The following is a 25,174-nucleotide window of genomic DNA, read 5'->3' as shown; positions in this document are numbered from 1 at the left end:
AATAAGGTCACAGCAAACTTGCAATAGCCTAAGAATTCTTCCTACTGTCAATTGCATACTAGCTATAACACCTAGAGAGATTTTACAATTCATATATCAATTACATTACTTAAACACTCAAATAAGACTTTAAGAATAATTATAGGAGCCAATTGGTATATTTTAAAAAATTATAGTAACAAATATGCAAAATATTGGTAGATTTACATTCAGTCAAAATATTTTAATAAACACGTTTGGTGGACTAAATTTGAGATCAAAATCTAACAAATTCATACCATTTTTTTCAATCACGTCTACTAGTCCGATTCAATGTTAGAAAGTCCCTCATTTAATTGTGGGATTGGAGCCATTTCTACAGACAAAACAAACATATTAATGGAGCTTCTCCAATTCTTCCAAATTCTGTTCAATATCCACTTTCAAAGGGGAGGATCTTAACCAATTTTGTGCACATATTAAAGTTTCGACAGTGTGTGGTGTAAGAGAGCTCCTATAACAACTAAGAACTCGACCCCCGGTGCTAAAAGCGGATTCGGAAGCAACCGTAGATATTGGCATAGCCAAGATATCTCTAGCCATTATACCAAGAGTAGGGTATTTGGTGGAATTTACCTTCCACCAATTCAAAATGTCAAAGTCTGGACTTTTCTTCTCCCTCGTCTCCATGAGGTACAAATCCACTTCGTTTTTATTTACATTCGAATCTTGATCCATGTCCTTCTCAAATTCATCATCCATATGATCAGAAGATGTAACAAATTCGGATGGTTCTATTTCTTCTGCAACACTTTCGATTTGGCCTTTATTTAAATAAAGTGTATAGCTTTCAAACATTTTGTTTAATGTTTGCCTTACCTTATCACGCAAAGAATCAGCAACTTTCTTCTCATAAAACTTATCCAATCCCCACCTAATAAACTGAAACTTACGCCGAGGATAAAAAATTACAGCAATAAATACCAACTTGTTCCTCTTTATGACATCCCCCCAATACTTACTATATTTTTCATGCATAATGTCAGTCATACTTGTAAGTAGTATGTCATCTTTGTGACATTCCTTCCAAGTCTTTAATGCCCCTAATATTTTACAATGTTCCATGAAATACATAGAAGATGATACTTATGTTGAACCTAACACATTCTTAGTGATTTCAAAAAATAACTTCAAAAATTTCACAAAACACTTGGCATTATCCCAATCCTCATTATTTGGTACACCACCTTCTAACATCGCATACTCAACACATTTCTCTCCTAATCTCTTAAAGGCCTTTTGAAACTTCAGTGCACTTTCAAGCATAAGGTACGTGGAGTTCCACCTAGTAGGACAATCAAATTGCAATGTAGACTTGTCTTGTATCCTAACTTCTTTAATACATGTTCTAAACCTATCTAGACGACCCGGTGACTGACGAACATATCAAACTGCAGGATCTTCAACTTCACCCCATCATTGACAACAAGGTTAAGAATGTAGGCACCACATCTAACGTGCAAATGCTCCCTTTTTAGTGGATGTGAATTCCAATCCTCCATTCTATTTTTTAGGCAAGTCATAGCAACATCATTTGAAGCTGCATTATCAACTGTGATGGTGAAAACCTTATCTATCATCCAGCCCTCCAAGCACTTTTCAATCTTTTTCCAATTATCTCTCCCTTATGAGATGTTATAGGACAAAACTAAGAATCCTTTTATGCATCTTCCAATCTTGATAAATGAAATGCGCAGTAAGAACCATATAATTAATATTTTGCATAGAAGTCCAAGCATCAGTTGTTAGACAGACACTTTGTTTTGTTTTAGTAAACATGCTTATTAACTTATGTTTCTCACTCGTGTAAAGACTCAAACAATCTCTAGTAATTGAAAGCCTTCCTGCAAGTGGGAACCTAGGTTATGTAACACTCATAAAATAGCGAAATCCTTCATTTTCAACAAAAGAAAAAGGTAACTCGTCCACGATTATCATTCTAGCTAAAGCTTGTTTACACAATTCAACATCAAAATGAATACCAACAAGTGCATTACTAGATCTTCTTGAAGGCTAAGAGTGGTTTGAGTAAGATCAAGAACACTCTTGGGAATTTTTTTACATTGATTCTCCAAATGATTATTTAAATTTGTGGTTCCATTCTTGTGTGAATCAGCCGCATAGGATTTCGTACACCAATTACACTTAGCTCGAGTACCCAAATCATCTCTTGTAAAATGATCCCAAACCCAAGATTTAGGCCTACAAGGTTTTTGTTTACCAGCATCTCCAGCATTAGAATCATCAGGCTCTCCAACTTTCCTTTTCTTCTTCTTTTGAACATTGTCCAAATCAATAGTTTGTGGTGGATTTGTTGTTGGTATTTGTTCATTACTTTAAGGCTGCAGATATATAATAAACACATTGTTTAGTATCTTTCTAACAATATTTGTCATCTAAAGAACTTAGAAAATTCCATATTTGAAGAAAATATAAACAAAAAAATTTTAGAGCACAGTAACTCTAAATTAACCCATCAATTCCATATTTGAGAGCACAGTAGCAAATTCCATATTTGATACAAAGTTATTAGTAGCTAATAACATTATACACGTCAATTCTTAACCCTTAACCATATTCAAAAAACATCACTAGTTTTGAAAGACGAAAATTCCTATTTGTTCAGCTACTAAATTACATGATACTATAAACTGTCTAAGAGTACCGAAGCTAAGTGAAAGAAAGGATGAATATGATTAAGAAAGGCTAAATTACCTGATTTTCGGCCATGGAAATGGGTAAGGAAGCATCAGAAACATTTACATCTTTATCATTATCAATAGTCATGTCTGTTATAGAAGGAGGTGAATAGAATGAGAAGATAGAACTTGATTCGCAGCCGGTAGAAATATAATTCAAAATTACCTGGAAACGCAAGAAGTAGCGGTTGTAACGACGACTGGAAACAGAAGAAGTTGTGGTTGAAACGGTAGAATCTAGGACGACTGGAAACGATGAAGTAGAACAAACACAAAGTCACAAACCCTAGCCGTGTGTGGTAGACTGGTAGTAGTGGATACTGAAATGATATCTCATATTGCAAGTAGCAGGCCGGGTGTTTTTTGTTTCCAAAGTTTTGGTGGGCTGTATAATAATATGGGCCTAAAAAATACTTAAAAATGGGTTAATTTATAAGTCTTGCGGTCTGCTTTGGTTTGGGCCGATTTCAACATATAAACCGCAAACCGAACCGAACCGCACGGTTCTGTCAAAAAATGGCCCAAACTGATCTGAATCAAATGCGGTTTTTTCGATTTTCAGTTTGGTTTGGTTCGATTTGCGATTTTTTATCGGGTCGGTTTGGTTCTGAACACCCCTATAAACCAACATATATATACACACACGTACCAAAGGATAGAACCAAACACCTAATAAACATTTTTCTCTTGGTTCATCTAATTTCTATTCTTTAAACATCTCAAATCTAAATAATGAAAAATCAAGAAAATAATACATTTTAGATCCATGAATCTTAACAACATTTCCGGCAAAATACACAGAGTCGCCACCTAAGGTACATAAATAGGTCTCTGAACAAAGTTCTAATTTATGGTGGAGTCTTGGGTGAAGATACTAAAGCAGTAATTGAAGGATTTCTGGATATGTGTTCACTATGTTTGGCACATCAATTAGTTGTAAAGAAACACTTCAGAAATTTGTTGCTTTATCAATCACTGAAGCGGAATATATTGTCCTCACTAAATTTGTGAAAGAAGCATTGTGGCTTAAAGATTTTGCTAAGGAGCTGAAACTTCAAGGTCAAATTATCATTGTTAAATGTGATAGTCAAAGTGTTTTACACTTGTCGAAGAACTCAGCATATTATTAGCGAACCAGGCACATCGATGTGAGGTTGTATTTCATTAGAGAAGTAATTGAGCGTGGAGAAGTCCAAGTGTTAAAGGTTTCGAAATATCACAATGTTGCTGATATAATTGCCAAGACATTGATGTCGAGTTGCAAGTTTTTCCATTGTATGCAGTTGATAAAGTTGTATGAAGAAAGCTAGTTTGTTCTTGATGTTATAGACTTTGTTTCAAGGTGGAGATTTGTGAGAATTTGATCGAACTCTATTGGTTCGAAGAGTGGCTTCTGGTTCGACAAAATGTATGCATGCCATCGAAGTATTTTCACATGCTGGTTTCGAAAACCTACATACTATATTCGTAGTGTGTTCTAGTATGTGGGTGTCGAAAATGTTAGGGTTATTACTATTTCGAGTTAGGTGTGTTTGTTATGTCTAATTGTTTAAGTTACTTTGTACCCTAAGTTAGCTTGTAATGAATATTTGTGTAAAAGCTCATTAGTTTAGTATGTTAGATTTATTATAAACAGCATACTAGTCTCTCATCATTGCATACTGCAAATCCTAATTTAGGATGAGAGAGTTATTTGTTGTTCTTATAACACTTGTAATCTTGATTGAAAGAGAAAATAAGGTTTTTTTTAAAAAAACCTCAACTCATATCATTAAATAAAAATCGTTATATACAAGGAGGACTCAAATAAAGCACCATGCGTCGAGACCAAGAATTGGCCTCCCGCGCTAGGCTACGAGCAACACAATTAGCTTGACGCTTTACAAACTTGACCTCAAAGTCGTTAGGGGAAATAAGAAGATTCTTAATACTAGCAATGATCAAACTAAATGCAGAGTTATCATGTGAAGGAGCACAAATAGCTTGAACCACCAATTGTGAGTCACTTTCAAAAATGATATGGTTCAATTCTAACTGGATAACTCCTCGAATCGCTTCCTTCAACGCTAACGCCTCTGCTTCAACAACGGAAAATCGCCCATGGTCCCACAATGTACCAGCCACCCGAAAACCCCCACCATGGTCTTTAACACACCATCCTCTATTGGTCGTGCCAAGTTGGTCATTAAACCCCGCATCCACGTTACATATCAACCAACTCGACTGTGGAGGTTGCCAAGCACTTTGATGTTGGATTCTATTCATGTCATCCCCAAGAGGATCTTGGGAAAAATACAATCCTTCCACAAAAGATAACCATGCGCACCTAGATGATCAACGTCCATATTTTCTTCATTCCAGATTCAGTTGTTCCTATTATTCCATAACACCCAAACCATCCCCGTCACTCTTCATGCTACTTTCGATTCTTCCTTACTACATATATCTTGGATCACTTTTCGCGCCTCGTTCGTAGTGGCAAGTCGCGACCTGATAACAGGTTCAAGTCCTACAACATTCCAATAATTATTTGTTACTGTAGAACCAAATAAAATGGGCCATTCATCCTCCACTTCGGCATTACAGAGCTGGCAACTAAGAGGACAAGGAGCAAAGCGTTGTCGGAGATTTTTCCTGGTAGGAAGGCAGCCTCGACACAATCGCCACAGAAGATGTTTAGTTTTTGGTGGCGCTTTAATCCTCCATAAGCACGACCAGACTCCATCTATCCTTTTATTTCTAAATTTATGCTCTTCCTCCCACCAGAGCTTATAACTTGTTTTAACACTATATATTCTGTTCCTCTCTTCCTTCCAAACCATGCAATCTTCCGTAACATCGTTCACAAGGGGAACCTGTAAAATATTATTAGCAATTTCAGTTGAAAACAGTTGACAAATTTTGTTGCAATCCCATTCTTTACGATGAGGATTCATAAGTTCTTGGACCATCAAATTATAAACATGTTGCTCTTGTGGTGCTTCCACCCAACAACCCCCTTCCTCTCTCATCCACAGATCCGATATCACCTTTATACTCCTCCCATTCCCAATGCTCCACCTACTCCCTAAGGCTAGCACATCCCGAGCTTTCCATAGACTCCTCCACACAAAGCTTGGATTGTTCCCTAAACTCGCTGCTAGAAATGACGAGTCAGGAAAATATGTAGCTTTGAAAACTCTGGAATAAGGCAAATGTTTGTTTCGTTCAGATAAGCTGGAAAAAACCACGGTCAAGCCAATGACAAACAGCCTTAAATTATGTGTTCTTATTACTCCCCTACTTTTTCTTACCCTTGAGGATTTCTTGCCGAAATAAACCTATTATACTTTATTCTTGACATCGATTTCACATCAGAGACAAATAAAAATAGAAAAAAAAATACCTATTCTGAAACGGGTGAGTATTAATATAGATTATATATAAAAGATGTTTATTTAATTTGGGATAATTGACATTTATCCCCCTGCCATATACGCGAGGTTCAAATTACCCCCTATTAAATTTTTTTTTGGATTACCCCCTGTATTTTTAGGGTACCCTCTAAGCGTGTAAAAAACAGTGAAAACCCAGGGGGGTAAATCAAAAAAACAAGTTTACAGGGGGGTCCTAGGGGGGTAAATCATAGAACTTTTCAGATTTCAAGGGGGTAATCCAAAAAAAAAAAATTAATAGGTGGGTAATCCGAACCTCGCCTATATAGCAGGGGGGTAAATGTCAATTATCCCTTTAATTTATAGTTTAAATGTTAAGGGTTTTTATAATTTTTCGTTGCTATTTAACAACTTCATAATAGATGGTCAAATTGTTTGAATCTCATAAGGAGTTAGAATTTTTCATATCTTCATAAAAGACAATAATTATGCTAGTAAATTACTAACAATTATGCTTTTCGATGCAATGATTTTAGGGTTAATGAACTTTTTCGTCCGTTTAAATATTTCAAATTTCGTTTTTAGTCCCTTCAAAATTTTTCTTCAAGAAATCGTCCCTTCAAAATTTTTCTTCCGAACTATTGGTCCCTAACGTCAAATTTCGTAGCTAATCAGTGGCTAAAGTCGTAGCTAATCTCTAACAAATTTGACGTTAGGGACCAATAGTTTAGACGAAAAATTTTGAAGGGACGATTTCTTAAAGAAAATTTTTGGAAGGAATAAAAACAAAATCTGTAATATTTAGAGGGACCAAAAAATTCATTAACCCATAATTTTATAAGGTTGAACACTGTTTTTCATTCCATTATGGATGACTTTTTTTAGTAACGGGAATGAGCTTCCTCTCGTTAGATCTTATTCATTATTAACTGCACTATACTCTTTTTCTTTCACCAATATTTTATCGTTTTAGGTTTTTCTAATAAGGTTTTTAATAAATTATTTGTTGTTTTCTCTCCCTCTTTCTCTATGTCATCTTGAGTTTTGGCCCTACCTTCGAATTTATTTTTCTGTATTTTTCATTTGAATAATATCGATTAAACTGTTATTAAGTGATAGTCTTAAATTGTCAACCTAGTTAAGATGACAAATATATTATCCTATACACTCATTTTTACCCAAAAATATATAAATAACTTCAATAAATTCACTGCTAACTAGTGTGAAAAAAATGAATTTAGAGATGCAAACACCAGTTAGAGAGGTATGCCAACTTTGTTTTTACAACTATACGTATGTCAACTTAAGTATTTTTTTTTAATCATATATGGGACATTTTATTTATGTACGTATGCTTTCTCTATCTGCGCCACGTTAGTAAACAATGACATGTTGTAATTTTTTATTTTGTATATTGATAAGATAATTGAAGTTAGAAGAAAGGTGATAACGATATATACTCATAAAGATGACACTATATTTCGATCTTAGTTCGTAATCAAAGTTAAAAGAAGATATATTTAATGGTCTTAAATATTAATATAATAAATGCGATTTTATATTAAAAGTTATGAGGAAATTGGTGATACATTGACAATTTAAAATAACGATTTTATATTTAAAATTATAATCATATCTCCAATTACATTACACTTTTATTTTAAATTTTTTATTATTGGTTTTTTATTGAATTGCAGCGTAGAATTATTTTACACTGTGAATGCGTATCCATTAAACCCTAAAGTTATTAATTATAAAATATTTTCCAATAAAATAATTTGTATACAAAATTATTCAAAACTATACTTGTTTTTTATTAAATCAAAAGGTTAAATTAGATTATTATTTATTGCTATTTTGTTCTGGAATAAAAAATAAGAGGAAGAACAACAGTGATAGCAGATCAGAGTTTTCAATATGGTAGAATGGAGACCTGCATGATTAGCATTCTAATGCTCAAGTGTGTATGTGAGAGAGAAGAGTGAAATGAAATTGAATTTTAAACTTGTTAACTCCTTATATATATATATATATATATATATATATATATATATATATATATATATATATATATATATATATATATATATATATAAATATATATATATATATATATATAAAGAAATAATGAACTTAGCTATTTGTTAGTCGTGATTCGCGAAGATTTTTCGCTTGATGTATTGTAGTTGAGATCTCTTCTGATCTCAAGGATGTTAATCTTTGTGTGTTGGAAAGATTCTAGAAGATGTGGGATCCCTTCCTGGTAGTTGGCCGAGGTCAATGTGGTCAATCCAGAACAGTTGCCCCCTAGCTCTTATCGATGTACATACACTACTACAAAACGCACAAACAACAACACCCAACTCACCATGGTTCTTCTAAATACTGTGGTGACATCTCTAAACTCATGCGCTAATATTTTTTTTATTTTTAAATTAAAAATTGTTAGGATATAATAACGGTTGTTGAGCTCACCGTGGTGATATAATCAAGCTTTCATGGGTTCAAACCCCACCGCCCTAAAATATTTTATTTCTTTAACTATGAAATTAGATCGACTCTAGTGGGTCGAAGAGTAGTTTCCTATTTCGACAGAGAATGTATCAAAGACCTACATACTATAGTCGAAGGGTGTTATAGTATGTGAGTGTCAAAATGCTAGGGTTGTTAGTATTTCGAACTGGGTCTATTTGTTATGTGCAATTGTTTAAGTTAGATTGTTCCCTAAGTTGACTTGTAATAGGTATTTGTGAAAAAACTCATTAGTTTAGTATGTTAGATTTATTATAAATAGCATACTAGTCTCTTATCATTGGATACTGCAAATTCAAATTTAGGGTGATAGGGTTATTTGTTATTCTTGTAACACTTGTAATCTTAATTCAAAGAGAAAGTAAAGAATATCAATTATAACCAATTCCTTGTTGTTCTTCTTGCTTCCCATTGTGTTCCCTATTATACTTTATTCTTGGAATCAATTTCACAACAAATTGGTGTGGTGAGTGTGCAGAAGATGCCTTTAACACGTATGAGATTGAAAAGTTCATCGGAGTGAACGATTTCGGTCTGTGGCACTTGAAGATGAAAGCTCTACTAGTTCAGCAGGGTTGTTTGGAAGCGTTGAAGGGAGCGGTAACAATGGACGTTGCGTTAGCGAAAAAAGAAAAGATGGCCATGATAGAGAAAGCCCACATCGCAATCTTGTCGAGCCTTGGCGATAAGGTTCTTCGACATGTATCTAAGGAGACGACGGCATCAGGGTTTTGAGTGAAACTTGAAAATTTGTACATGACCAAATCATTGGTAAATTGACTCTACCTGAAGCAAGATTTGTATTCATTCAAGATGATTGAAGACAAAGTGTTGGCTGAGCAGTTCGATATCTTCAACAAGATGATTCTTGATGTTGAAAATATTAATGTGAAGATCGATGATGAAGATCAAGCGTTGTTGCTGTTGTGCGCTTTGCCTCGAACACATGCTCACTTCAAATAAACTCTCTTGTGTGGAAGGGAGTCCCTGACCTTTGAAGAAGTTTAATCAGCCCTGTATTCTAAAGACTTGAACGAACAAAAAGATCATAAACCTTCGACTATTGGTGAAGGTTTGAACGTTAAGGAAAAATTCTTGCGAAAGGATGGTAAGTTCGGAAAGAAGAAGGGAAAAAGTCAGTAGAAGTCTTACAATGGCGAAGCATGTGGTATTCGATGCTATCATTGTAAGAAGGAGGGTCACAAAAGAAAGGTGTGTCCTAAACGCCTAAAATTTCATGGAGGTAAGGATAATGGCAACACAACCATTGTTTAAGATGATTTCGAATCATCTGATGTTCTTGTGGTTTCAAATAATGACTCGAGTAAGGAGTGGATTATGGATTCAGGTTGCACTTGACACATGACTCTAAACAAAGGCTTGTTCGAGGAATTATGTTATCAAGATGGTGGATCTGTAATGCTGGGAAATAATAAAGCTTGCAAGATTGTAGGTATTGGATATGTGATATTCAAGCTCCATGATGAGTCAATGAGGTTGTTAACTGAAGTTAGGTATGTTCTTGATTTAAAGAGAAATTTGATTTCTCTTGGTGAATTCGATAAGAAAGGATATGTTTCCCAAGGAGAGAAAAGTATTCTAAGAGTCATGAAGGGGTCGAAGGAAGTCTTGAGAGGCGTGAAGAAAAAAGGATTGTATTCCCTTGAGACTGAAGTTGAAAGTGGTTCAAAATATGATGCATCAACGAAACCTTTGTCGAAGACAGAAATTCAGCACATGAGATTAGGTCATGTTAGTGAAAGGGGTCTGGTCGAATTGGGAAAACAAAATCTGTTTGGTGGAACAAAGTCAAAAAGCTGAAGTTTTGTGAACCATGTGTACTTGGAAAATCTTGCAGAACGAAGTTCAACAAAGGCAAACAAAGAAAACATGGATCCCTTAATTACATCCATGCAGATCTTTGGGGGCCTGCAAGGTGTCCATCACATCCAGGAACAAGGTATTTTCCATCCATAGTAGATGATTATTCCATAAAATAATGGGTATTCATTTAGAAGACTAAGGATGAAACTTTTGAGAATTTCAAAAGTTGGAAGACTCTAGTCTAAAATCAAACTGGCAGAAAGTTCAAAAGGTTGAGAACCGATAATGGCCTTGAATTTTGAAATGAGGCATTCTGTAACACCCTTTTAATCCACATGCATTTCTGGAATAAAATAACAAAAAATAAAACATTTTAAAATCCACTAAAGGACATCACATCTTCATATAACAAGCAATCCCACTCCAACACAGGTTGTAAAACACTTAATTATAAATAGCCTATTCGGTACTTATTAATCAAACCATTTCAAACTTCGCAGCGGAATAAATAATCTTTAAAACTCCTTCATAAATTAACCAATATCGAGAAAGGTAGTTCAAACATCAACAAAATCACCACACTATGCTTACAATTGCATGATTATAAAAGTAATACAAAATTCTTCAAAATATCAAAAGTATTAAAAGTCACACTCAATCGATCCCAACCCTGATATTACATATCAGAGCAAGACCCATTGGACTCAACGGAAACTAAATAAGCACACTCTGAAGCTACCTTCTTAGCTCCCTGCACTAATCTTTATTACCTGCAAGTTACCCATGTTTTGAGGCAACATTTTGAAGCAGAAAGGGTGAGTAAATTGCAATCATTATAAAAAGCATAAGTAATAGATATAATAGTCATGGCATAGGAACAACAACATCATGGCATCATTTTCTACATTTATAGCAGAACAGCAATTGCTAGTCCCTCACATCAAAGCACCACAAATCAAGAATTCATCAAACATATCTCTTATTTCAATATTGTGCAACGCCACAAATAATAAAATGCAACATCATCAGACTTAGGCATGTGGTACCAAAACATCACTGATGACTTAGTCATCATCATCGCCAAAGATCCCCACCAGTAGGATCAATTCCCGCTTGAAACTGGAGCACATCACAATTTTTATACTTAATCCACACTACGTGATTAAGGTCATCACTGGAAAAAATGTCCTACAAAACTTCATTGGATTCATCATCCTACAAAACGTCATTGGACTATCGTTCTATAAATGCTACGAATGCGTAATGCGCAACAACACACAAAGATATGACCATTCAAAACGCATCATTTGTCATGTTCATCTTACCTCATCACAAGCTTCACCATATGCACCTCATAACATCAAGATCATCATAAAAATATACATCAATTCACAACAAGGCATAGTTAACTCAATTCATGATAGAAACCACGCATCTTAGTATATAATCACTAAGCATCATCATCTCATCACAATATAACTCCTAAAAATCGAAGTCTTATGGTTCATTTTATTTTACTAAGTTATAGATTATTACTCTAGCTCCGTAACGCTCCGAACGACACGCCAATCGAAGTTCTAAAACTCGAGTTATGAATTCTACAAATTTTTCTGGTTCATGCAACATTCACCCGACAACGGGATATATTCGCCTAGCAACTGAAGCCAGTAGTGTCTATCTCCATTCGCCTCCTCGCTCTCCCGACGCGTCTTAGGCGAGTCCATTCGCCCAACGACTTCGTCGATTCGCCCGGTGAATCTATGCGAACATGGTTTTCCTGTTACGATTTCATGCATAATCAACCCCAAAACTTATGCAATTCAAACATATTATAGACCCTAAAACATCCTTTAAACACCAAGTTTCATCATCCAATAACATCCCTATGTATTCTACATTATGGGTACTATTCTATCACAATTCCACGCTTCTAATTCATCAATAATCATCACATTATCATCTATTCCCCATAAACCAAAAACTCCAAAAACAATTTTACAATTATCCAATTCTTAAGCCAATTATAATAATCTAGATAGACTCCCTTTACCTTAAAATTATAGCTTGCTATTGATTCTTCCTCGGGTTCTTTTTCTCTTCCTCTGTGCCCTAGCCTTGTTCTTCTCTCTGCCTCTTTTCCAAATGTGATTTAACAGAATGAATCGTTCTAAGTCCCAGCTTTTCCTTTTGTCAATTTTAACCTTTGGACCCCTAATATGGCTTTCCTCTTTTTGCCCTCACTTAGCCCCTTGAATTGACCATTTTTCCCTTATCACCTCTAACATTCATATTACTCTATTTTAATAATCAAATTAATCCCAAATAATTATTCTAATTATTCTAAAATACTCTTAATTCTAAAAAATCCTCATAACACACACGAACATCGCATAAATCACCAAAACATCACATATCATCACCATCAAAACATCAAATACTTCATAAGGACCCACATATTCACGCTAAAGTAATTAAATAACTAACTAAATAATTACTCTAGATTTTCAGGGTGTTACAACTCTCCCCCACTTGAAAGAATTTTCGCCCTACAAAATTACCTGACGGAAATAAGAACGGGTAAGACTCCCTCATCTGATCCTCGCATTCCCAAGTCAAACTTCAACCATCTGGTCCACCTCACAATACATAAACTAAGAGAATCTCTTTACCTCACATTTGTTTCATTTCCCGATCTTCTATCCGCATGGGTAGTGCTTCAACAGTCAAGTTATCTCTTACTTGTAATTCATTCATTTGAATCACATGTGAAGGATCCGAAATGTATCTCCTCAACTGAGACACATGAAATACATCATGAAGATTCACAAGTGACGGTGGTAAAGAAATGTGGCGTAAGCTTTCACGTCTTCAAAGCTCTACTGACACTAGTTACTGGAGTAACTCTAAAAAACACATGATCGTCTACTTGGAACTCAAGTGCTTTCCTCTTCTTATCATGATAACTCTTCTAACGACTCTGGGAGGCTTTCATCCTCTATCGGATCATCCTTATCTTTTCAGTTATCTCTTTCACAATCTCAGGTCCAAGCACAACACTCTCACCTGATTCATACCAACACAACGAAGTTCTACACCTCCTACCATACAATGCTTCATACGGTGCCATACCGATACTCGCATGAAAACTATTGTTGTAAGTAAACTCAATTAGTGTCATACCACTAATGTAACACCCTTTTAACCCACATGTTCCGCAATAAAATAACAAAAAATAGAATAATTTATAATCCACAGAAGGGCATCAGATCTTCATATAACAAACAATCTTTCTCTGTAACACGGGTTGCAAAACACTTAATTATAAGTAGCCTCTTTGGTACTTATTAATCAAACCATTTCAAACTTCGCAGCGGAATATATAATCTTTAAAAATCCTTCATAAATTAACCAATACCGATAAAGGTAGTTTAAACATCAACAAAATCACCACATTATACTCACAATTGCGTGATTATTAAAGTAACACAAAGTTCTTCAAAATAACAAAAGTATTCAAAGTCACACTCAATCAAATCTCAACCACGATGTTACATATCAGAGCATGATCTATTAGACTCAACGGAAACTAAATAAGTGCACTATAAAGCTACCTCCTAAGCTCTCTGCACTAATCTTTATTACATGCAAGTTACCCATATTTTGAGGCAACATTTTCAAGCAGAAAGGGTGAGTAAATCGCAATCATTATAAAAAGCATAACTAATAGATATTATAGTCATGTCATAGGAACAACAATAACATCATGGCATTATTTACTACATTTATAGCAGAACGGCAATCGCTAGTCCCTCACATCAAAGCACCACAAATCAAGAATTCATCAAACATATCACTTATTTCAAATATTGTGCAATGCCATAAATAATGAAATGCAACATCATTAGATTCATGCATTTGGTACCAAAACATCATTGATGACTTAGTCATCCTCATCTCCAAAGATCCCCATCAGTAGGATCGATTCCCGCTTGGAACTAGAGCACATCATAATTTTTGCACTTAATCCACACTATGGGATTGTAGATTCTCTGTTTGTATGGTTGGCATTAATTTTAGTAAAACAAATTAGACAACAACAACATGTTAGATAGAATGTTTCAACATTATAGAAGATATATGTTGAATAGGATGTTCTATTTACTGCATCTGGTATAACATGTCGAACAAGATGTCATATGCAAAGATCATCCGACATTGTGACTAAGTGTTAAGTTGGGCTTTTGGATTATGGTTAGGTTGTTACAGATGCAGAATATTTAAAGAATATTATGCAATCCAATATAATGTTTAACCTAAGGATAAAATATTTTATCTGTTTAAAGAGATTTGATTGGTTTCTAAATTTGGAGAATATTTAAGAAACTAATGATTGAAGATCTATTTTCTTGGAGACTATCTTGCAGATCTCTTACAGTCTCCCTACTGCGTTTTGAAGCCCAAGTCCAAACCAGATGTGTGCTATAAATAGCAAGCTATAAACCTTTTGAAAAGCAGAGCTTACAGGATTAGGTTAGGGTTTGTCCTTTCAATGTGAGCCTCTCTAATATCATATTGATAGAAGAGTAAGTCTGTTTATCGAGTTGTAAGTTCTGTCATGCATTCAAAAGTTGTTAAGTGTTGAATGTATATGTGTCGCTTAAGTATCATTGATAGAGTTATCTAAGTGTGTGTTGCTTGTGTTTCGAGCTATTTTTCTTGATCAAAGCTTTTAAGAAAGATTAAGTATTTGTTGATTAAGAGAGTCTTAATCATGTATTGTTTATAAATGAAAATTGTGGTCAAGGGTCGTCAATATTAGTAATGTGTGTCGTTAGTGTGAGACATTACTGCGGTGATTGGAAGTGAGAGGGGTTTCTCTTATCTAGGAAGTTCTTAGGTAGAAAATGCACTGGGTAGAGATTAAGTGAGAAGTTGTAAACCGAAGGTTGTTTTGCTTCGAATTGATACTGCTAATAGTGGATTTCCTTCTTGGCTTGATAGCCCCCACAGTAGGTATTATTGTATACCGAACTAGGTTAACAATACTGTGTGTTCAATTACTTTCCAGTATTGTTTTAATTCATGAATATATGTCTATTAAATGTTGTGTCAAATCAGATGTCCCAATAAATCATAGGACATCTTGAGTCTGAATGCCAAAATTTTAATTGGTATCAGAGAAGGCATCTTGTTCTTTATCTGGGCGAGACTCAAAGAACATACTTTCTGGCTCAATGGGCAGGGAAGAAGGACTTAATGATCCAATTCATGAAGAATTTGGAATACCGGAGAGTGTATGACTGAGGAAAGTATGTGGAACTCTGTTGCTATAAGAAGGAGTGAATCTTCTCCATGGTGTAGCTTAGAGTGTCTGCAGGGACATATGTCTCAGACAAGATGTCAAGACATGTCTGAGAGAAGTTGGAGAATTTATTTTTCTCCATAACATGTCTGTTGGTTCCTGTGCTAAGGATATTGCGTTTGAGTTATTGTCAAACCAATGGTTTAATTAAGGTCAGCAGGACTGGGATACCTAAGTGTAGAAGATGATAAGGTACACCCAAGAGCCTCTGAAAAGATTGCGTTCTTGAAGAAGTTCCGCTGCTTTCTTTGAAGGACTCTGGGTAAGCATAGATCAGAAGACTGGTCTCAGTATTCTATCTAAGGGAAAGAAGATTCTGGTTTCCGGTAGTAGGTTCGAAGATTGCTGGATCATGCAAGGATGTCCGATATAAGGGATGAGAAATTGGAGAAGAAATGATCAATGGTGATCTTATACATCTGTGTGGCTATTCCTTGTCTTGACTAAATTAGACAGATGGACATGTCCTTGTTATTGCTTGAAGATGGACTTCCATTGAAGACCTTTAAGTTGATCAAGGAATGTAGTATGTTCCTTGAGAAAGGAATCGATGTTCTACTGAATGTTGGAGCATCATATCAGCAGGTGTGAAAATTCATGTAGCTTGGAAGATGCTCTGGGTGCTAAACAAATGTGTGATAATCACATATATTTGGGACCTACTCCTGACTTGGAAGAGGAGGCATCTGGGATATGTATCTAAAGTATTTATCCAAAAAACATGTCTTAGATAAGTGATCTGGTTGAATGATGATCAACCTATTGATTACTTCTTAGTACAGTTTATTTCTGATCCAAGAAAGTAGGAGTGCAAAGGCTGAGCTCTAGTGTCTAATAGAGATTTGTTATCTCAGCCAAGGCCCTTGCATATGAATGTCGGGATCATATGTCAAGGATATTCTCTCTACCATTTAGAAGATCAAAATAGTCTGTTGTGTATTCTTGTTCAACCAGAACAAAGAAAGTATTATGTGGGTGTGCACCAACCGCGGTCTGTACTGCTATTGAGGGGGAGAATGATTGATCCTCAAGGTATTCCTAGTAGTTGGTGAAGAAGAATTCCTGATATGAAGTTGGAAGATCCTTGAAAAGATGTCAGAGATAATGTCTTGACATCAGTGTAATTGAGAATTTATTTTTATCAATATGTTTGACGAGGGTGTTGTCATACCCCAAATTTGTCCTACCCTTTAACTTCTAACTGGCTTAGGCTTTGCATTCACGTACATACATCACTTAGGTCATAATCCATACCCATGCATTCACATCATAGGTGTTATTCAAGGGCCAGCAAGAAAAAGCTCCATTGCAAAGAAGTATGATCAGAGAATGAGAAAACTGAGGTATAATCATGTGGCCCTATGTTCATTGAAGTCCTCCTGGATTGGGGTGTCTCTCTGCTTCGAATCTGGGCATCGATTAGAGGGTACAAGCTTGCAAATCATCTGGTTCTTTAAATCAGGGTTTCTTTGACCAAAGTCAACCAAGTGACTTGCTGGTCAACATTTAATCAGAAGTGGCTTCTATGTGTGGAAAACTTCTCATACTGACTGTGTGGACGTGTTTGGTTGACTGGATGTGAGTGGAAGAGATTTAATCGGGAATTTCATCAATAGTCGGAAAAATCGAAACAGTTGACTTTTGGGTCAAAATCGGGAAGATTATTCAAATATCGACTTTTGGTGGAAAATCGGTCAAAGAAAGTCAAAGAAATGAGGAAAATCAAGAAATAATCAAAACTGCCAAATTTGGAAATTTAATTGAAATGAAAACTTGCCAAAAGAGGAAAGTTCTATACTTAAAGAATTTTGTGAGTGAACTTTCAATTGGCTGGGCAGCTGACTTCAGGTTCGATTATCATGTTGAAAACGACAGAATTTTAAGACAAGCTCAACATAAGAAATGTTCACACCATGGCATACAAAAACTTTGTAGTTGGGGGTTTCTCAATTGGAGGCTTAGATCAAGAGTTATTAATGTTTGAAGTAGAGGATTTTCATCTGAATCAAGTCACGAAGTTGGGCATATTTCTGGTCATACGTGACACAATTCATCAAACAGGTGGCGCGCTAAATCTAAAGCCAATTCTAGAGAAATTCAAGAACTCTGAAAATGCAAAAGTGGTGTGTAGCTACGCTTTGTCATGCCCTCTACACAATGGGACGAGAATTGAATCCATTGGGTAAGTATTGATTCACTTACAAAGCTCCAAAGTCACCTCCTCGCAGAGTCAAGAGTACGCATCCAGCCAGGCCAAAATTCCAGGTCACGCGTGAGCCTTCCAACAAACACCTGGCGTGCCGTTTTCAAAGTCATTTTTAGAGGCCCACGGATGTCCATTGAGATCAACATTGGTGTGGAATTGTTCTTTGCTATGCCCTCTTTCCATTGAGCCATGGATCATATCATTTAGACGTGTGATGAGCAAGGTAGATGCACTCAAAATCATGCCCTGGCTAAGTCATATCTGGGTCAGTAATATGAAGCCAAACCAAGTCACGCGCGCCGGTCATATCCCGCAACCACGCATCTTGTTCCAGTCCCTCTTTCTCATACTTCCAGGTTTCATCTCAAGGATCTTCATACACACAATTTGTTCTACCTTACCTCTTCTTTAGGATGAGCACAAGTTTGAGTCAGGTGGTAAATTATGGCCAGAGATATAGTCATACAAAGTCAGTATCATGGAGGTTGTTCTTGACATAAAATAGTAGCATCTTTCCACAACCAGCCATGCAATATTGCAGAATGCAAAAGCTTACTATAAACTTGCCATAAACTCACGCTTGTTCATTAAGTTATCAGTGAGAGAAGCTATGCTACATGCCACTCCACCATAACCAATCTTACACCACCATATAAATAACAAAACCCTTCACAAAATTCCACACACACTTCATTCTTTCAGTTTAAAATTCTCTCCACTCTCCCACCTCCCTCGTCACTCTCTAATCATTCTCTTCCCCTCTTCACTCCCTCATCTCATCTTCCCTCAACAACCATAACCACCGCGCCTAACAACCTCCAACTACCTCAACGACCGGCATCTCCACCTTCATCTCAATCTAACAACCTTCTCCGATCCATAATCACCACCACAACCACCTCTATTGCACCTCATCATGCTTCCAGTTCTGCCACTACAAAGAGCTTTCGTTCTTTCACGGCCATCGCAAACATAGACAAAGCTCTCAGTCCTCTCTGCAGAGTGCGTGCACCTCCGTAGCTTCTCGCATCTCAACATCACCTTCAAGATCCAGAACAAGGAACGCGAAGAATCAAAGTTCTCCGAAGATATCCATTCAAGATTTGCTACAAGTAAGATCTAAAACGTAAAACTCTATCAGCATGATAATATAGATCTTATCTCTAGATGTATTCGTTGCTTCCCCTGTCCATGCGAGATTTCTTGTTTTCGAGTCGTGTTTTCGGTAATTGGATGTTAATGCTTATACGCGTACTCGATTCAACTGGTTTGTATGCTAAGAATGCGTAAGAACGTTTTGCTATGCTCAAAATGGATTTTATTAAGATCCTTCATGTTAGGGTTTGATAAGTGGTTACGGTTCATGAGATGGAATGAATGTTAGGGAAAAATATGTTCAGATCCGTACTCAGTGGCAAATTCCGAGTCAAATGATACCGGTCATGAGATTTTCTGCATTTTTGTTGAACTCCGGTAGTGTTTCTCGCCGGAGAAGACGACTGAAAGTCATCTCCGGCCGCCACGCGATTTCCATGCATTCTGACTCAGATTTGCACACGTGGCATCTTTCTTCTGGCTGAGGCTCCCATTTAGTTGCAACGTTTGCTTTATTCTTATGATAGGGATGGCTGTGGCGTGTTATGATTGGCTGGGGATATCATTTTGTCATCTTGTGACTTAAGTAAATGGACCAATTGATATATTGTTAGCAGGCATGCATGTCACGTTTTTAATTGAATACTATAGTTTAAACATGATAAGCCACATAATAAAATGAAACAAATAAAAATGCAGCAATATGTGACATTGGTTGGGCCTGCGAATCTTTTGCTTTCCACACCCCCATCTGTTGGGCCCAAATACGCTGGTAACCAAAATTCAGTTCAAGCCTTTTACTAATACATACCCCTGGCTGGCAGATTTGATTTTTGTTTTCAATTTTGTTCCTCCATGACTTTTGCTTACTAAATCATTTTTCCATGCAATAAAAATAAATAAAAATATGTTTTAGATAGATGTATGTGTGTATATATTTCTGGTATTTTTTGTAGATTTTTAGAAATTAGTTTGTTATTTTTAATAAATCATTTACTTTGGTATGTTCATGTTTCTTTCGGTTTTGATAGATTTCGCAAAGTGATTTTGTTTAATACTTTAGGATCAGAATCTAATTGCCAATTTTTGTATAGTCTCAGTAGACTAACCCATGATGTTGTGTATAAAAAATGAGCTCCTAATTCTTGTTTTGATTGGTATTTGGTTAGCGTTGTTTGACTCGATTAACATGCGTTTCTAATAGACAATTGTGACGTTTGTGCTCTCAAATTAAAATGCATTCATGCAATAATGTTGGTTCCTTTTTGTACATATAATTAGGGATGTTTAGAGGTCCTAAAACCTGGAATTGAAAATTTTAGATCACGTTTCCCCATTTTACTCGATTTTTCTTTATCACATGTAAATAACTTGTTTTTGGTTGACGATTGCACCGTAACTTGTACAAATGACCCGTAATTTTGTGTGGAACTTCTTGGCATGACTTTGTGGTTGTTTAGGCATCTAGTATAGGCTATTTGCTACTGACTTGTACCATTTGATTGCATGTTTCTAACTTCATTCACAATTTGAAACCGCTTAGCTAGTATTAACCTAGTGTTGTCTAGTTTTGGTTAGAGTTTTGTATTGCTTCATGCTAATTGACTAATATAGATTAACATAGGATATTGGAACTAAATGAATGAGTTTGCTACTGACTTCAAGCTTAAACCATGTGTTCACTTGTTTTTGTTTTGATTAATTGATGTTTGTCCGCTAATTGGTAAGTAACGATGCATGCGATACTTTGACGACTTCTTGTGGATGTTTTTGTAGGGTACCGCGATGCTTTTGTATTTGATTTGGGACATTCAATCCCATGTTTTGCTACTGACTTGGAGCTCCTTTCTCTTGTTTCCATGCTTAGCCTCTCATTTCTTGCTTTGATGTTGCTTACTCCTTACTATTGCTTGCCATGTTCCCTTAGACTCTTCCTCCTTTGCTAAGAGGAATTGAGATAGGATAGGTATCCTTGACCTTAGGGCCATTAGTAGATTAGGACAACTTAGAATAGAATTTAGGATTAGTTCCCTATTGCATTCTTTTTCTTTTTCAACTCTTTAAAACATTAATAAAAGGAAGATGCGAATCACATTAAGAAAGTGATTGAGAAATGAGTGGGATTCATTCCCTAATCTATTTCTCAAACGCTTAGTGGCATAGAAACGAGTGGGATTCATTCCCTAATCTGTTTCTCAGTCACTACTTAATGGGAGAGAAACGAGTGGGATTCATTCTCTAATCTGTTTCTCAAACATTAATTAATGGGAGAGAAATGAGTGAGATTCATTCTCTAATCTGTTTCTCAAACATTACATAATGGGATGGAAGCGAGTGGGATTCATTCCCTAATCTGCTTCTCGATCATTATACATTTTATGTGATTCGAATCGTAAAGTAAATTCCCTTTAAAAGCCACACAACCAAAAACACTTTAAAACACATAACAATGGTTCAGACTAAAGCAAAGTAGAGAAAGTGGTGAGTGGCCCGGTATTGGGAACTGTTCACCACTCATCTATCCTAAAAGATACAAACCAATCATTTCTTTTTCTTTTGCCTCGTTGGCACCTAAGGGCAATGTCATTTCCGTTCGTACGCATCGTAGGTCTTCCCTTATGCAAGAACGTGAACGTTGACTCCGCCCAATAAAAAACACAAAAACAAACAGAAAATCTTTAGCCGAGCTACGGTAACTCTGATTTCTGAAAAGGATACGTAGGCAGCGGGGTAGGGCCCGTGCGAGTACAATTCTTTATTTTCCCTACATTCTGCATTCATTTCGCATTTAGACATAGACATAGTTATACACCCTTTAGATAGAAACAAACATAGGTGGATACCATCGAGTACGATGGGCGCGAGGGGTGCTAATACCTTCCCCTTGCGTAACCGACTCCCGTACCTTGATTCTCTGGTCGCAAGACCCTGTTCCTTCCTTTGTTAGGTTTCCTGGTATTCCTTTCCCTTATGGGATAAATATATTGGTGGCGACTCTGTTCATTTTTCGCGAGCGTGCGACAGCTGGCGACTCTGCTGGGGATGTTGCTAGACCTGTTGCTGGTCCATCCTTAGTGAGTCGATCCTAGCCTATCCGTTTGTTTGTTTATTTACTGGGTGTGCTATGTTTTGTCTATGCGTGCATTTATTTATCTTATGTATTTATTTTATGTTTCGCATGTCCTGTTTATTTTCTGTTTGCATATCATGTTTATTTCTGTTTGCACATCATGCATATGGATTATATTTTGTGTTCCTTGGGGTCTTCTGTTCTGTTTTGCAGGTTGGGTGGGATGTTCTATGAGGTAAAAGGCCCAATACCCAGGCCAGAGTGACACATAGGATACCTAGGATAGAGTGGATAGTCATGACGCCAACAGAATGTCAGGTTCTGTTGATTGCGATCATGAGACCCACGACCAGTCGAGGTTCAAATGAAATACCGTTGTTGGCATGTATTTGCGACAATGATGGTATTTCAGGAGAACTGATAACGCTGGAAGCCATTGACCTACCCTGACCTAGACTACACCTGTGAGTGGGGTGGGATATACATGACAGGTACCGTTGGTGACCGTTCTGTTGGTGACTTGTGTTCTTATGGTTTCACTGTGCCTATGCCGGACCTTTGATCCTGCAACGTCCGATCTCATCCAGAGGCCACACACACTTCTCCTATGTGGGGAAACCTCTATTGCATCATTTACATCATGGCATGTTTACCTTTCAAAAAAAAAAGAGAAAAGAAAAGAAAAGAAAAGAAAAGATATGTAAAAAAAAAAAAAAGAGAAAAAGAAAGAAAAGAAGTATTATTATTTCTCATGTGCATGCCATTTTTTTCAGGGTATCCAAGGTTATTATCTTCTTCACTTGAAATGGCTAACAACGTGACAGTTACCAAAGAGGTTACTAGGCGCACCTTCACCTGCAGTTTCTTCCGTGAGGATATAACGCCTCTGATTCGTTTGAGTACTTCAGTTACTGGGCAAAACTTGGATGAGTTCAGGAAAACATATGGCCACATCTTACATATGTTAACTTCTCGGGTTGATGAATGGGCTCTATACACACTTCTTCAGTTCTACGATCCTGAGTTACGATGTTTCACCTTTCCTGATTACCAACTGGCACCAACCCTTGAAGAATATGCTGACATCCTCAAGATTAAGGTTCAACACAGGATTCCTTTTGTATGTGTACCTGAGAAACCGAAAATGGACCGAATTGCTGGTGCTCTTTATTTGAGCATGAAAGATGTTACAGATAACTGGAAGCCTAATGGTGGAACCCACGGATTCTATGTTAAATTTCTGATGAGGAAAGCTGATGCCCTTGTTATCGAGAAGAAATGGAAAGAATTCAATGCTCTCTTAGCTGTTATGATCTATGGTTTGGTGTTGTTCCCGAATATCCCGAATTTCGTCGATCTCACTGCCATTTGCCTCTTTATGGATCAAAACCCCGTGCCTACACTCTTGGCAGATACTTATTATACGGTTCATTCCAGGTATGGGACGAAGGGAGCCGTTGGAGGCTGTTTACCGTTGTTATACGAGTGGTTCACTTCACACTTGCCTAAAAGTGGACCGTTTGTCACAACAAGAGACTCACAGAAATGGCCTCAAAGGATCATGGGGCTTACGGCGAATGACATCGTTTGGTACCACCTTGGGAAAGGGATAGAGGAAGTTATTACTAGATGTGGTAGTTTTGACAACGTTCCCCTCATAGGAACAAAGGGAGTTATCAATTACAATCCGAGGCTAGCGCTGCGCCAGTTGGGTTTTGCGCTAAAGGACAAGCCGTTAGACAAGGAAATATTTGAATCCGTTTGCTTTAAGAAAGGGGTTGATCCAGAGGGTTTAGAAAAAGTGAAGAGCGCCTGGAATAGTATTCATACAGATGACCGAACTTCCTTAGGAGGGAAGAATGCCATTGCTAAACAAGCCTACACTGATTGGGTGAAAGATAGAGTCAAGGAGCGCCTATTGCCTTTCCCGAAGGTTAAACCATTGTATGAACAACCACCTGAAGTTTTAACTGCCACCGTGCCAGCTGAAGACTATACCCAGGTACATGTGGAAAACATCCGGTTGCGTGAGAAGGGGCAAGATGCTAAGATAGAGTACTTCTTGGTGAATCAGAAAAGGGCTGAATTAGCACATGAGGTTAAAATGTTGAAAGGAGGATCTTCCAGAGTTCAAAAGAGGACTAGAACTGAAAGGGGTGAAAAAGCTACCACTATCATTGTCGAGGATAACGAGAAGATCATAAAAAAGGCCATAAAAGAGGCAGAAGAGAAGCTCAAGCAAGAGTACAGAGAAGACTTGAAGGCCTGCAAGCTCCAGTTAGAAAAAGAGACTAAATATCAGCTGAGGACTATGAAAAAGAAACTGGAAGATGAGACTACTCAGAGAATAGCAGTCGAGACACAGCTGAAAGGAAGTCACCTCCGCTCCGCTCGACTAACAGAAGAGAATGTCAAGCTCAGAAATCAAATGGCAAATATGGAGAATGCACCTGAGAAAGATTATCTCCCAGAATGTAAAGGGTGTGACGAACTTAGGGAGTGCTGCAAGAAGTTGGATGGGAATTTGTTTCGCAAAGACGAGGTGATTCAAAGCCTTCTTAAAGGAAGAGATCGAGAAGCGACCAAGAAACTGTTTGATGAAACTAAGAAGTGGAGTGACGAACACTTCAGACAAGGAGGACCTCTGTTTTATGTTCAGATGGATTGATGTTTGAGTTTGTATGTCTCGACCACCACCAGACTTGTTGGATGGGGTCTTTTATTTCCTTTGTTGAACTGTCTTGTTGATGTATGGCTTGCCCAAGTTTAAATTTCTGTTATGAATGAAAAAGAACTAGTTTCTCTTGATACTTATCTTTTGTCACGTTGTTAGCTATTCTGGATCAATATTAAATCTTGGATACTCTGAAAATGGCACATCACGTCATACGCACACATGCACTCATGCATTCACATTATCACATTGCATTTTCAGGTTATTGCGCAAGAAACTAATTGGGGTCCCTTTCAGCA

At 36.8% G+C, this 25,174-nt stretch overlaps 1 pseudogene; it reads right to left on the bottom strand.

Moving 5' to 3' along the window:
- Positions 1–375: 375 nt before the first annotated feature.
- On the bottom strand, positions 376–5,003 carry LOC131598045 (zinc finger BED domain-containing protein RICESLEEPER 1-like; annotated as a pseudogene).
- Positions 5,004–25,174: the final 20,171 nt, after the last annotated feature.

Source organism: Vicia villosa, linkage group LG4 (assembly GCF_029867415.1).
Source record: "Vicia villosa cultivar HV-30 ecotype Madison, WI linkage group LG4, Vvil1.0, whole genome shotgun sequence".
Classification (NCBI taxonomy): Eukaryota; Viridiplantae; Streptophyta; class Magnoliopsida; order Fabales; family Fabaceae; genus Vicia; species Vicia villosa.
Note: the sequence above shows the minus strand (reverse complement) of the source record. Positions and strands in the feature narration are given on the sequence as shown.